General features: G+C 38.5%; 1 pseudogene; it reads left to right on the top strand.

Annotated features, from left to right (window-relative positions):
* The window catches only part of LOC119516220, a 90,880-nt pseudogene extending 79,348 nt beyond the window's left edge, over positions 1-11,532 (top strand).
* Positions 11,533-12,610: the final 1,078 nt, after the last annotated feature.

The following is a 12,610-nucleotide window of genomic DNA, read 5'->3' as shown; positions in this document are numbered from 1 at the left end:
ATCGGACAGTCACTACTAGAGCTGGTACAGCACCCACCACCATCTGATGAGAAGCATCAGCTTCCAAAGAATGTCACCTATGAAAGGATAAGGTGGTCATTGACAGGTGAGATTGACATAAGATCATCCTCCTCCCTCAAGACAATTTCCATGCAACTAGGGACAATTGGATGTAGGTTGGGCAACTACAGCATAAGTTGTCCACCAGGTAAAACAAGTATAAAAAAACACACTGCCCATAACCCTGAATAAATCCCTTAGGGTATAAGATTTTTTTATTGCTCACAGACAGAATTATTACCATGGGTAATGCTGACAGCATACCTGACTACAGTTCTTTGGGATGTATTTTACAAAGTTGGTACATTTTAAAATATAATTTGGAATCTGTCTTGCTATGCTGAAGAAATTAAAACGAGTGGCTTTAAACATCTCATCTTAGGCAATAAGCCAGAGCCAGTCTCGGGAGCTAGCTCTGGATCTGTGATTTGGATGGACAGTGGTAGACCTCTGGCAGGGGGAGAGACAGCAGCTTCTCCTGACTTGAGTAAAGAAGAATTGTGTGTTGGCCCAAGAAGCTGGAATGCAGGAGGAGACTTAGTGATCTAGTTTGGCTGCCTTCTCAGAGATAATTTATATTTACTTTTGATAAGTCCCTCCTTTCCTGCTGAATGTGATTAAAAGGATATGGATCCATGAAAACAAGTATAAGTATTAATTTTGTCAAATGGCTTCAGATGAACTGGGGAAAGAAAAGCATGCTGGAAAGGCAGGAAAGCTAATCTTGCTGTGCTTGTCAAGGAACTTTGAATTGAACTAGAGGACTGGAACTGGCTTTTTCTTTTTTCTTACCTGACTGAAGCTAACATTGTAAGGCAAACTCATATGACAACTACAAGCAGGAGATAGAATCAATACTAGGCAAGATGAGAAGATTTTTGAGTCAAGCCTGCCTCTTGAGAGACTGAAATGAGTACTTTCTGGTTCTAAGAGGCATGTGCCTCCATTCATAATTCCCTGATTACTCTGAATCCCCAGCAATAGCTATTTTTCTCTTGTCCAGAATCAGGAGTTAGTCCAGGGAATACACACCCCTTGTTTCCTGGGGTTTTCTGGAATAAATTTTCAGCAGCTAACTTTCTCAGCTTTGGCCCTTCCCCAGGTGAGGCCTTTTGGAAACCACTGAATTTACATGGCCTGGATTCCCAGCCTTGACCATCACTAACACTGCCTTCTTTATAAAGTGGCTCATAGGAAGGAGTGTTATGGCTCTAGCTACACAAGGGACTCAGCTGTGCCATACCTGTGGCTGTGCCTGTGCCTACTGGGGCAGGGGGGAGTGGCGGGGCGGGGGGAGGTGTCTCCTTCCCTACCCAGAACTCCTTTCTTTACTGGACTCTAAACCTGAGGATGATTTAATCTTACCCCAGCTGGTGTTTGCCTTAGCACCCCTGCCATATGTTGGAGATGGGGGAACCCCTATAAACTTTCCCAAGGTCACCAATTCAGCCTTGAACCCACATTTACCTACTGAACAAAAAGGAACAGTCTCTCCTTCCCATAAACATAACAGGGATGCAGAAAGGAGTTCCAAGACCAAAAAGTTTTTTAAAAGATCCAGGATATACAACCAGGGCCAAAAGAAAAACCTGTCCACTTTTCTCGAGAGAGTATGCTGATCTAGATCTGGAACACCTAGACAATGTGAGACTAGTCAATATGATCTTCATTAGTCAAAGTGTCCCTGGTATCAGAAAGAAGCTACAAAGGTTGGAAGGGGCTAGGTTTGCCTGTGTCTTAACTGACTAAGATTGCCTTTGAAGTCTACAACAACTGAGATCAGAAGAAACAGAAGCAGCAAGATATGAGACTCCAAGCTGCTCTACTGGCTACTGCTTTAGGCTGCAATTTTCCAGAGACAAGGAGGACATCATCTGATTTATACAAGCAATCACAGATAAGACCCTTGGAGCTCCCTGTACCCAAATGAAAAACTACTCTCAAATAGGACCATAGCAATGTGCCTACTGCAAACAGGAGGGTCATTGGAAGTGAGTGAGTGTCCCAGTCACCCAAAAGAGGGAGAATCAAAACCATTCCAAAAACTTGTTTGCCAAATGCCTCAGCTTATCAAGAGTGACCAGGAATGACGGGGTCTGGGGACACCTCTAACCAACCCCATTGTTATCTCTCATGAGTAGCCCCAGGTAACTATGATGGTAGGGAAAAAAAGCTCTTTGACTTTTTAGTAGAGAGCAGAGCAACCTACTTGTTCTAAATAAAAGACAAGGTCCTCTATCCTCAAGAACCCTGGCTATCACTGGAGTATCAGGGGAAATGGCCCATAAATCCTTTCTACAATGCCTCAAGTGCCAACTGGGAGAAAATAGTCTAAAACACAGTTCCCTTTACATGGCTGAGTGCCCTGTACCATTGCTGGGACAGGACTTAGATAGATTTTACCATCATGCCAAAAGCCAGAGGAAATTATAAATACCTACTAATATTTGTAGAAACGATCTCTGGATGGGTAGAAGCTTTTTCCTGTAGTATAGAAAAGGCCTGAGAAGTAGCAAAGGTTCTACTGAAAAAAAAATTATTCCCTGGTTTGGACTGCTGTACTCTATACAGAGTGATGATGGAGGAGCTCTCATTGCTAAGACGACCCAGTAAGTAGTTGGAGCCCTAAGAATACATTGGAAGTTGTACACTTACCTTGTCTGCTATTCACTAGTATGCTTCCAGTCACCTTATGTTTCCCACAGGTTTGCCCCTTCACTGTGTACATACAAGGAACTGCATGTTCTTTAAAACCCAGGAAAAATCAACACCCTGAGGATCAATTAAGGCCGCAGTGGAATGGACCCCACGAAGTCCTGCTAGTTACTGGTAAGCTGCAGAGCATAAAACAGTCTATTTATTGTTCCTCAGTGAAACTAGAACCTGATCATTCCTGTGTGAAACTAGTGCCTGTTGACCAAGAAGAGCACCCCAGGCCAACCTATGGGAACCACATGGGAAGAAGTCTTCACAGACAGAAGGAAACAGTGGGACCTGATCACCCAAACACTGGATAGTCACGGGAGCCTACTGAAAGTTTTCATCTCCTGAGTATTCTTATGAGCCCGTCACTAACTTAAAATATCTCTTCACAAAATAAGTAATGATCGAAACTTGGTTCCTTAGTTTAACTGTGTTTGCTTGTTTATATCCTTATGTGCTTTTGTAAACTGCCTGACAGATTTAACTATTTTCTGTGTAGTCAGTAAGGAAAGAAAATGATGTCTATTCTTACAGTCTTGGTACTTGTGTTAATTCATGCTCCATGTATTCCGACTAATACAGCAGTTCGTCAAGATCTTACAAAAGGAACCCAAGTTATCAATGAGTTAGGCAAGTTCATTCCTCAAACACCTCATCTATGCCCCTAACCAGCTTGAAGTAGTCAGAGCAATTGCCATCCCAAATCCCTTACAATTGAGGAATGATCCAAACACAAGGGGAGACTATAACCTCCTGAAACCCATGAGTAACAGCTTCTCCTTTTGAGCCCTGCCTGAAACCTGTTAGTAACAGCTCCTAGGTTTGAGCTTGTTGTGCAGACTGATACAACCTGAGCATGCACAGAAATCCAGATTGGCTTCCTTAGATAACCTCTGAGATGCCAGAAACTAAAATCATCTCCCTCAAAGCCAAAGTTGAGTGAATTGAGAGAGACGTCAGAAGCAAATCCAATATGAGAGGTCCTTCACCAAAGAAAAATCCAGTTGAAAGCCTGCTTTACCATATACAGGCAAATCTATGCCTAGCCAATCAAACTCTGCCATGCCCACTTCCCATCCCCATAAAATCTCCCTTAGCCCTCAAGTCAAGGAGACAGATTTGAGCCTTACTTCCTGTCTCCTTGTTGGTTGTCTCAAAATCAAGTTCTTTCTTTTCACAAAATCCCAATGTCATAGAATTGGGATTTGTTCAGGTTGGACAGCAAGCCCTTGCTCAGTAACAGCAGTAAACCTAAGGAAATGAAAGGTCACAATGTCTAAATTCTGTCCTGATATTTATTACTCAGCTATCCTCTGTACCTTATCATTTGCTTCTTGGACCTTCAGACAGTTGCCCCCTTCTTGACATCCAGGTCTTAACTTAAAGGTAACTTACTAAGAAGGCCCTCATCTAAAGTAGCTCCCCACTCCCAGTCATTTTCTGTCAGTCCAACCTGATTTAGTTTTCTCATAACCCTTTTTATTGCTTGACTTTTCCTTTTTACAGGCTTATTTGATTATTTTCTGTCTTCCCTTACTAGTTTTGTTTACTGCTATATCAAAGTGCTGAGAACAATGCCTGACACATAGAAGGTATCAATACATATTGATTGGATGAAAGATGGAGAGATACAAGAATATAGAAATAAATATATATTTAAACCCCATTTAAAAGAGTAAAAGCTATAAGGTAACTACCAATAATTTTTTGAAATATGCAAGAACTTCATGAGGAAAATATAAAACTTTTTTTGAAGGACATAAAAGGACATCTCCATGTGAGAAATCCAAAATCACAAAAGATATAAATTTTCCCTAAATAAAACTATAAATATATTGTAATTCCCAGGGCTGAGGCTAGAAATATTTAATGTTTTTTAAAAATAAAAATTAATGCAAAAAATCCCTGATTTAAAAAAAAATCAAAATTTCAAATAAAGACAGGTCCAGTAATGAAGCATTCTGTGCCATATTGGAGCCTGAGGTGCAAAAGAAAATCAATAATATTGATCTTGTCTTTATGTAAAATGTTGAAAGTTTGTTAATCAGGCACTTTTTAAATTAATCTTTTTTTTTTAAATGTTCCACTAAAATATTATTTACCTTGATTATTGAGGTTTTTTTTGGCACTCCTGGTTTTTTGTTTTGTTGTTTTGTTTTGTTTTTCTGCCCCTGAGGTAAGTGTCTCATTTACCTTATTTGACTTACTCTATTCCTGGCCTAAGTAATTCTTATGAATATTATGTGTTTTTTTTTTTTCCTGGCCTAAGTAATTTTATCATTTAACTGGTCAAACTGATTCTAAAATCAATATATACAGATACAGGTCCGAGAAAGTTCAAAGGGGCTGAAATCTAAGAACAAGGCAACCCTTGAAGAACCTAATGAACAATTATCATCACAGGTCCCTTCCCTTCTCAAAGAGGGTGGAGATGAGACACTGTAACTGGAAAGCATAGGCAAGGGAACTAGACCGGATCCACAAGGTTGAGAGAATAAGCCTGAAACAGCTGATGCCAAAATAAGTCTCCAGGAAAGGCACAGAAGGGGACTCAAGTCACCCAAGAACAGGAGAAGCCCTAGGGCTGGAAGGGGTGGGCCTGGAGTCCCGCTTATCACTAGGTGGTATCAGAAGACATAGGATATCCTGAAGACCCTCCAGGTATAAAAATTCTGTTCAAGGAGCAGTTGAGAACTGCCAGAAGGATTTATAGTAGAGCCATTGCTACTGTAGGGTCTTCGGATGGTCCCTTGGATTTGATTCGTTTTGATTTTTTGACTCCCATTCTGAATCTACCCCTATTCCTATGGTACCCTTTGACTTTCAGTTTCCCTTTGTCCCCCACCCCTTACCCTGGCAATTAGCTCTATCCATTCCCAACTCTTCCTCATCTCGCAGTTGGATTCTTCTCCCCAATTGTAATACTCATGCACTCCTACTTGTAGTTCCTCATGAATAGTCAAATTCAAGGATCTATGTCCTAGGAAGTGAAAACTGTATGTGTTTTCCCATCTAGAAAGTGAAATGGAAAAATAAATGGACAGAAAATGAGAGACTCTTGTTCTTTTTATATTATGGGGTTTAAGTTACTACTAAAAAAGAAAAAATTGAATACAGCCAAACTAAAAACTTGAAGAAAGAGATGGATCAATTTTATCTGGTATTAAATTGAATAAGAATTTGTAAAGTGTATGCTGGGATACAGAACATCTACTGATTACTTTATTAGCACCTAATGTTAATACATTTTGAGAAGCAATCATATGCAACAACTACACCCTTCATCAAAAAATTGAATGAAGAAAAAGTGACTGCTGTCAGAAGGGGACTTTTTTTTCTCTCATTTGGTCCTGCCAAACTATTTTCTAAAGCTCTTATAAACACAAGATAGGCAGAGAATGCCTCTTCTATTGTCATATGAAACCCCTGGATTTCTTAAGCATAACATCATCTATCTCTATTTTAACACAAGGTTCTTATACTATGAAATTTAAGCCAGGTCAGGGAAAACTGACATGGTTAGCAGGTTTCTTACTGCCCATACCTGAGAACAACACATTCAAAAGAACATTTGCTAAAGCCGACTACTCTCTCAGCCGTAGTTTTACCCACTTCCTATCTTCCCTAAAGCATTAATAATCTCATTTCTCATTTACTATATATTTCACTTTGATGGATTCCTCTCTGATTAAATTAGCATTGTCAAACCAAAGATAGTTCAAGAAATGCAAGTGTCTGCCACAGTTTCAAATAATGTCCAAAAGGAATTCATTTTCCCATGTTAATTTTTTGCTTGACATTCATTGCTAGCATAAGACCCATAGTATTGCACATCTAAGCCTGCTGGATGCTTTGTGATGCTTTATTCATGACATCCAGAAAACATTCTAGAGTTTATTATATGCTCCTATTTCTGACCCCAAAAAGATGGCTCATTATATATTTTCCACTTTGGGCTGCTCCATTTACTTTATATTATCAACAGGAAAATGATAATACATTCTGTAAGTTATTGATGATTTTGTTTCTTAAACTCCATTCAAGACAGAAACACCACACATTTTCAATTAAATAATTCCAGTATCACAGGATAAGAGGTATCATTGTTTATCTAGAGACTGGAGTGGGAATACTAACAAGTTTGGCATATCAATCCATGATAACTTCTGGCACATCCTGTAATTCCAAATTTCACCTTGAGGTTTGCATTGCATCTGGTTGTTCTGTTTAAAAATGTGTCTTTGTCAAAGGAGAGCAATGCAGTATTTTCTGCATTCTAATAGTAATCCTTAAAAAACAAAAATTAACCAGTCAATTTCAAACCATAGCTTTATTGATGTGCCAAATTTTCCCAGTGGCATGTACATTTTTGGCCCAGAACATTTTTCACTCTTAATTTCTCTTCTTTCCTAATAAATTCTTAAATTGCATGCACAGTACACTTTCTTAAAAAATACAGAACCGGTCTCCCAGAACACATTTCAATAGGGCAATATTTTTGCTTGCTTATTGAAACTATTTTAATGGAATCCCATTGACTAAGTAGCCATGGTAGCTCCATGTTGTGATGAATGTTGAATATAGCAATCTTCCATAAACGTTTTAGATTCAAATCTGGCAATATGATATAGTTTTTCTATCATAAATATATAATTTTCAACTCAATTTTACTTCCATCTTAAAAATTCTATGCCTTACCATGTTAAATTATCATGTTGGTACAGATCTTCATTCTTTTTCAGAATTTAAAGTTACAAATTTTTTTCATCTGTATCAAGGCAGGTCAAATTTTAACAGACTATGAAGATAGTAACAGGAGATTGCTATATCATATAGTCAAACATTCAAATATGTATTGAATACTTACTGTGTGTTATGCACTGCTCTAAGTATTGGGACACACTACTGAGAAACCAGACAAAACTTCTTTCTCTTGGGACTTTATAGTTTAGTTGGGAGGCAAGAACACTGAAAATAAAATAATTATATTAAGATGTAGTGCATTAGATGGGGCTAAGTGCTAAGAGAAAAATAAAGCAGGGCAATTGATAGGCACTAAAGGAAGCAGAAGTAGTTGCATTTTTAAACAGGCTGGAGAAGAATTACTGCAATGACACATTTAAGTAGAAACCTGTAGAATGCACAAGAGAAGTCATACATATTTCTGAAGGGAAACCGGAGGGAACAGCAAGGGCACTGGCCCTGCGGTATATTTAGTATGTATGAATAATAGCAAGGAAGTCAAGGGGATTGGAGCAGAATAAATGAGAGTGAACCCTAATGTAAATAGTGGGCTAAAGTTAATAGCATAATTATAATAACATTGTTTCATGAATTGTAACAAAGTTACCACACTAATGCCAACTGTTAATTATATGACAACTTTGGATGTGAGAGGGGGTATATGAGAACTCTGTACTATCTGCATGATGTTTCTGGAAAACTACACTGCTCTAATTAAAAAGAAAAAAGTTAAAAACATATCCTTTTATGGGCTCCTTGAAGAGATGAGCTGTAATCATTTCTCTGTCCCTGGCCTTTTTTGTGCAGGGCAAATGTAACGAAGGCTACAGCCATGAAGCAGCAATTTGAAAAGTAACCAGAATGTGGTAAGCTTCAGGGCCCTAGTTGAAAAAAACTGGCATCATGGAGGGAAAATCCAATTCCATAACTATATCATCATTCCTCTCTCAAGCCAGCCTACTCCCAAATACATGCCCTTAATGCCAGCAGCAACCTGGTAAGGAAATGAGAATGTCTTCACCCACCTAGGAGAACGAGCAGTGGCAGCAGAGGGCCCACCATTTACCTTATGACTTGTTTGCATCAGTTTTCCTCTCTGAGGGTCATGGAACATATTAAACATCTGCTTGGAGCTATGAAAGTTTACATTCTAATGTAGGAACTCAAACACTTGTGAAACAACAGCAGAACAATTTTGCAGAGGAAAATTAATAATTACTTTTAATAACCAGACCTTATTAAGAGTTTACTGTATGGCCTTCCGTGGCTATGTGCTCTTCATTTAACTTGCAAAGCAACACCGAGTTAAGGATTGTATAGATGGGGAAGCTGAAACTCAAACACTCAAGAGATTTGACCAACATTGTATAACATTATAGTAGCAGGTTTGACACAGATCTGTTGAAGGTCAAAATCACTTGCTCTTAATCACACTTCTTTACTGTTTTCCAGATACAGTGGTACAAACAATATAGAGAAAGCCAAGGATCTAGCCTTTCTTACCAAATGGGATCTACCAAATGGAGCAGTTTATGAAGTATTCTTTCTTGCCAAAGGGATTAGCTGTGTGTCTTCTGTATGTCACTACTTCTGATCAGAGAATTAAACAGTGGACTTCTATAGGACCAATAGGAACAGAACGATCATCACTTTTCCAGAACTGCTAATTGTATCTTGGTTGATATTCATGCTGGGTTTTTCTTCTCAAACAGAAAAATGCCTGGAAGCCTGCAATGAATCAAAATGCATAGGCCTTTTAGCAGGAATCTTAGGGGGCAACTTTACAAGTGCCTGAAATAATGACCAAAGCAGTTTTTTAAATGTGTTCAATGTATTCAAATAATAGTTGTTAGCACAGTCAAATTGTTCCACCTAAGATGCAAAAGAAAGGTAATTACCTGTAAAACACATAAAATGTATTTGTTTACTCATCATTAACTCTGAACACCTTTATGCTAATGATAGAATAAGACATGCTTCCGACAATAAGGTGACATAAACAGCCAGAGAAGCTCAGAGAGACACGAAGACCTTCCCAGTTAAGTGAATGATATCCCAGTAACTTCGAAGAATGAATCCCTGTGACAAGCCACAGACTTCAATCACCTGTGGAAGCCATAATTATGAGAGAAAACCCAATAGACACTGTTTTACAAACATGATCTAGTCCTTACCGAGCTTCTCTACCAAGGTGACAGTAAGCCATATTTTAGGCAGAGAAACAAGGCAGAAGATAAATGACAAGACCTAATAGAAAAGCCAGTCTCAATCCTCTGAATCTCAAGAATCTTTTTCATTACACTACAACTGTTTCTTCCAAATTTGATACCATGTGGGGGTCTTTAGAGTTCTTTTTTTTTCTTTGATATTAAAAAGGCATTTCTGGAAAAGTTTATAATCACTGAACTAGGGTCTTGCTTTTGACCATCTATCTATTCATATTTCTTCCTCTACATTCTTAGAAAAGCACAAAAGTTAATCATATGTTTATTGAGTTCCTATTTTGTGTCAGGCAATTTATGTATGTATATTATATATAGAAATGCATGTTTTAAGTAAACCTTTTAGTACTTTTCTTCTTTTGAATTTATCCTTCTTTCTTGGAAACAGAAATTATCTCAGGAAACATTGCAGAAAAATAAGCAGTGGAAGAAGGCTGCACAACTCGCTCCTGATCCTGACATTTTCCTTTTTTATGTGGTAATTTTGGCCAATCCTGAGAAGACTTTTGAGAATAAAAGAGTCTGTGACTTTTATCAAGCACTTTTACTGAGCTCATGGGGACTCTGGTAATAGAGAAAGAACTAGGCCAATAGCTAAAATGGTCTCATTGAAATCATTTATAGTTAGATGATAGATGATTGTTAGAGATTAGATAGACAAACAGAAGATAGATAGACAGATTAGATATATAGACAGATGATAGATAAATAGATGATAGATGATTGACAGGAAGAAATTAGATAGACTGCTAGAAGATAGAGATGATAGATAGTCTCCACTTTAGTAATTCTTCTTTCTTTCCAAACCATTCAGCAAACACAAAAGTCATTCAAGGTTGTAATCTTTCAAAGGTACCAGTGGAAGGTTAGAACTTGAAATTAAAATTTACAGTACAGGAAGAGGTGAAGAGCCTTGACTGCAGTGACAGCTGCTATGGCTATGTGGGCCACAACCTTCAGGTTTCTTCCAATGTGATCTCCTCCTGGAATCCAGCATTCTCCTTCTCTTCCTCTCCAGTGCCAAGTGTAAAAAACTTCATTGATGGGAAATTTGTTGAGTCCGAAAGTGACAAATGGATTGACATCCACAAACTAGCCACAAATAAGGTAAGTGGTCAGGTCCCTCAGGCCACCAAGACTGATAAAGATGTAGCCGTTGCTTCCTGCAAATGTGCTTTTCCTGCATGGGCAGACACTTCCATATTAAGTTGTCAGCTGGTCCTGCTCTGCTATCAACCATTATTAAAGAAAACTTGACAGAAATCACAAGGTTAATGATGTTGGTACAAGGAAACGGTTCCAACTGATGCCAAAGGAGATGTATTTTGAGGCTTCAGGTGGTTGAGCATGCCTGTAGTGTGTCATCCCTCATGCTGGGAGAGACTATGCCCTCCACCACCAGACATGTAGCTTTATTCCTACCGTCTGCCCCTGGGGTATGTGTGTAGGCATTGTACTATTCAATTTTCCTGCCGTGATCCTCCTTTGAATGTTTCCCATGGCCGTGGTGTGTGGAAATACCTTCCTAACGAAATAATCAATGCTAGTCTCTGGAACAACTATGCTTCTTGCTAAGTTGTTCCAGGATTCTGTTGTTCCAGATGGAACACTGAATATCACCCACAGACAACATGAAGCTGTAAATTTTATTTGTGATCATCTGGGCAGCAAAACAATCAGCTTTGTAGGATCTAACCAGGTAGGAGAGAACATTGTGAAGAGAAGGTAAAGAAATGGCAAGAGAGTTCAAGCCAACATGGCAGCCAAAAACCAAGCAGAAAAAGGAAAGAATGAAGGAAAGTGAATAGAAGCTGAGTAACCTGTGGACATCATCAAGCATATCAGTATACACATTGTAGGAGTACCAGAAGGAGAAAAAAGAGAGAAAGGAGCAGAGAGAATATTCAAAGAATAATGGCTAAAACTTGTGAAATTTAGCAAAAGCCATGAATATACAGATCCATGATGCTCGACTTAATCCCCAATTTCTAAGCCACATATGAAATGTTTCATACCTAAATTCAAAAGTATTTCTTACAAAACCAGCAAACTACCTCTTATTCCAGTAACTGTGATTTTAGTTACTATGAGAAGCCATATATCATATGTACAAAAATGCTTGAGTCAACTGCCTGGATTCATTTCTTGCCTTTACCAATCAGTAGCTGTATGATTTAGCCCACGTTACCTAATCTTTCATGCCTTACCATTCTCATCTATAAGATGGGTGTAATAAAAGTATTTGTCTAGTGAGTTTTGCAACAATAAAATGAGTTTAAAAAGAGCTTTAGAACTGACTGGTACAGTCTTTGCAATCAATAGATGTTAGCTAATATGATTATTACCAAATTTCAAGGTATAGCATTTGTGGCAGGATAATTTGAGATATTAATCCGTGTTTCATTGGTTTATTCTCATTGCTGCAGAAGATTCAAAAGAAAGAGATTGATATAAGGGCTCATTAATGGAGTAGCAATAGTAACTATTCATACCCCAACATCATGGCTAATCTAGCTACTGCCACTGCTGAATAGTCATACTGCAGCATCACAAACAAATGTTAAGCCCTGATATAGCACTATCATAGGACATAAACCAGATACTTTTTTGTAAATTGATTACATTGGACTCCTTCTGCCTCAGAAAGGTCAGCAATTCATCTTGACTGGAACCAACACAGTGGTTGTGGGTAGGGTTTTGCCTTTCATGCACAGAAGATAGTATCCAGTGTTTCATCCAATGACATAGAACCTTGAATAATATCATGTTTGATTATGGGACTACCCTTAAAGCAAAGGAGGTGAGACATTGAGCACATGGCCATAGCATCAACTGGTCCTATCATATGCCTCATGAATCAAAAGTTGCCAGCCTAATAGAGT

This window comes from Choloepus didactylus, chromosome 1 (assembly GCF_015220235.1).
Source record: "Choloepus didactylus isolate mChoDid1 chromosome 1, mChoDid1.pri, whole genome shotgun sequence".
NCBI classification, from domain to species: Eukaryota; Metazoa; Chordata; class Mammalia; order Pilosa; family Megalonychidae; genus Choloepus; species Choloepus didactylus.
This window is presented reverse-complemented; position numbering and strand designations above follow the sequence as displayed.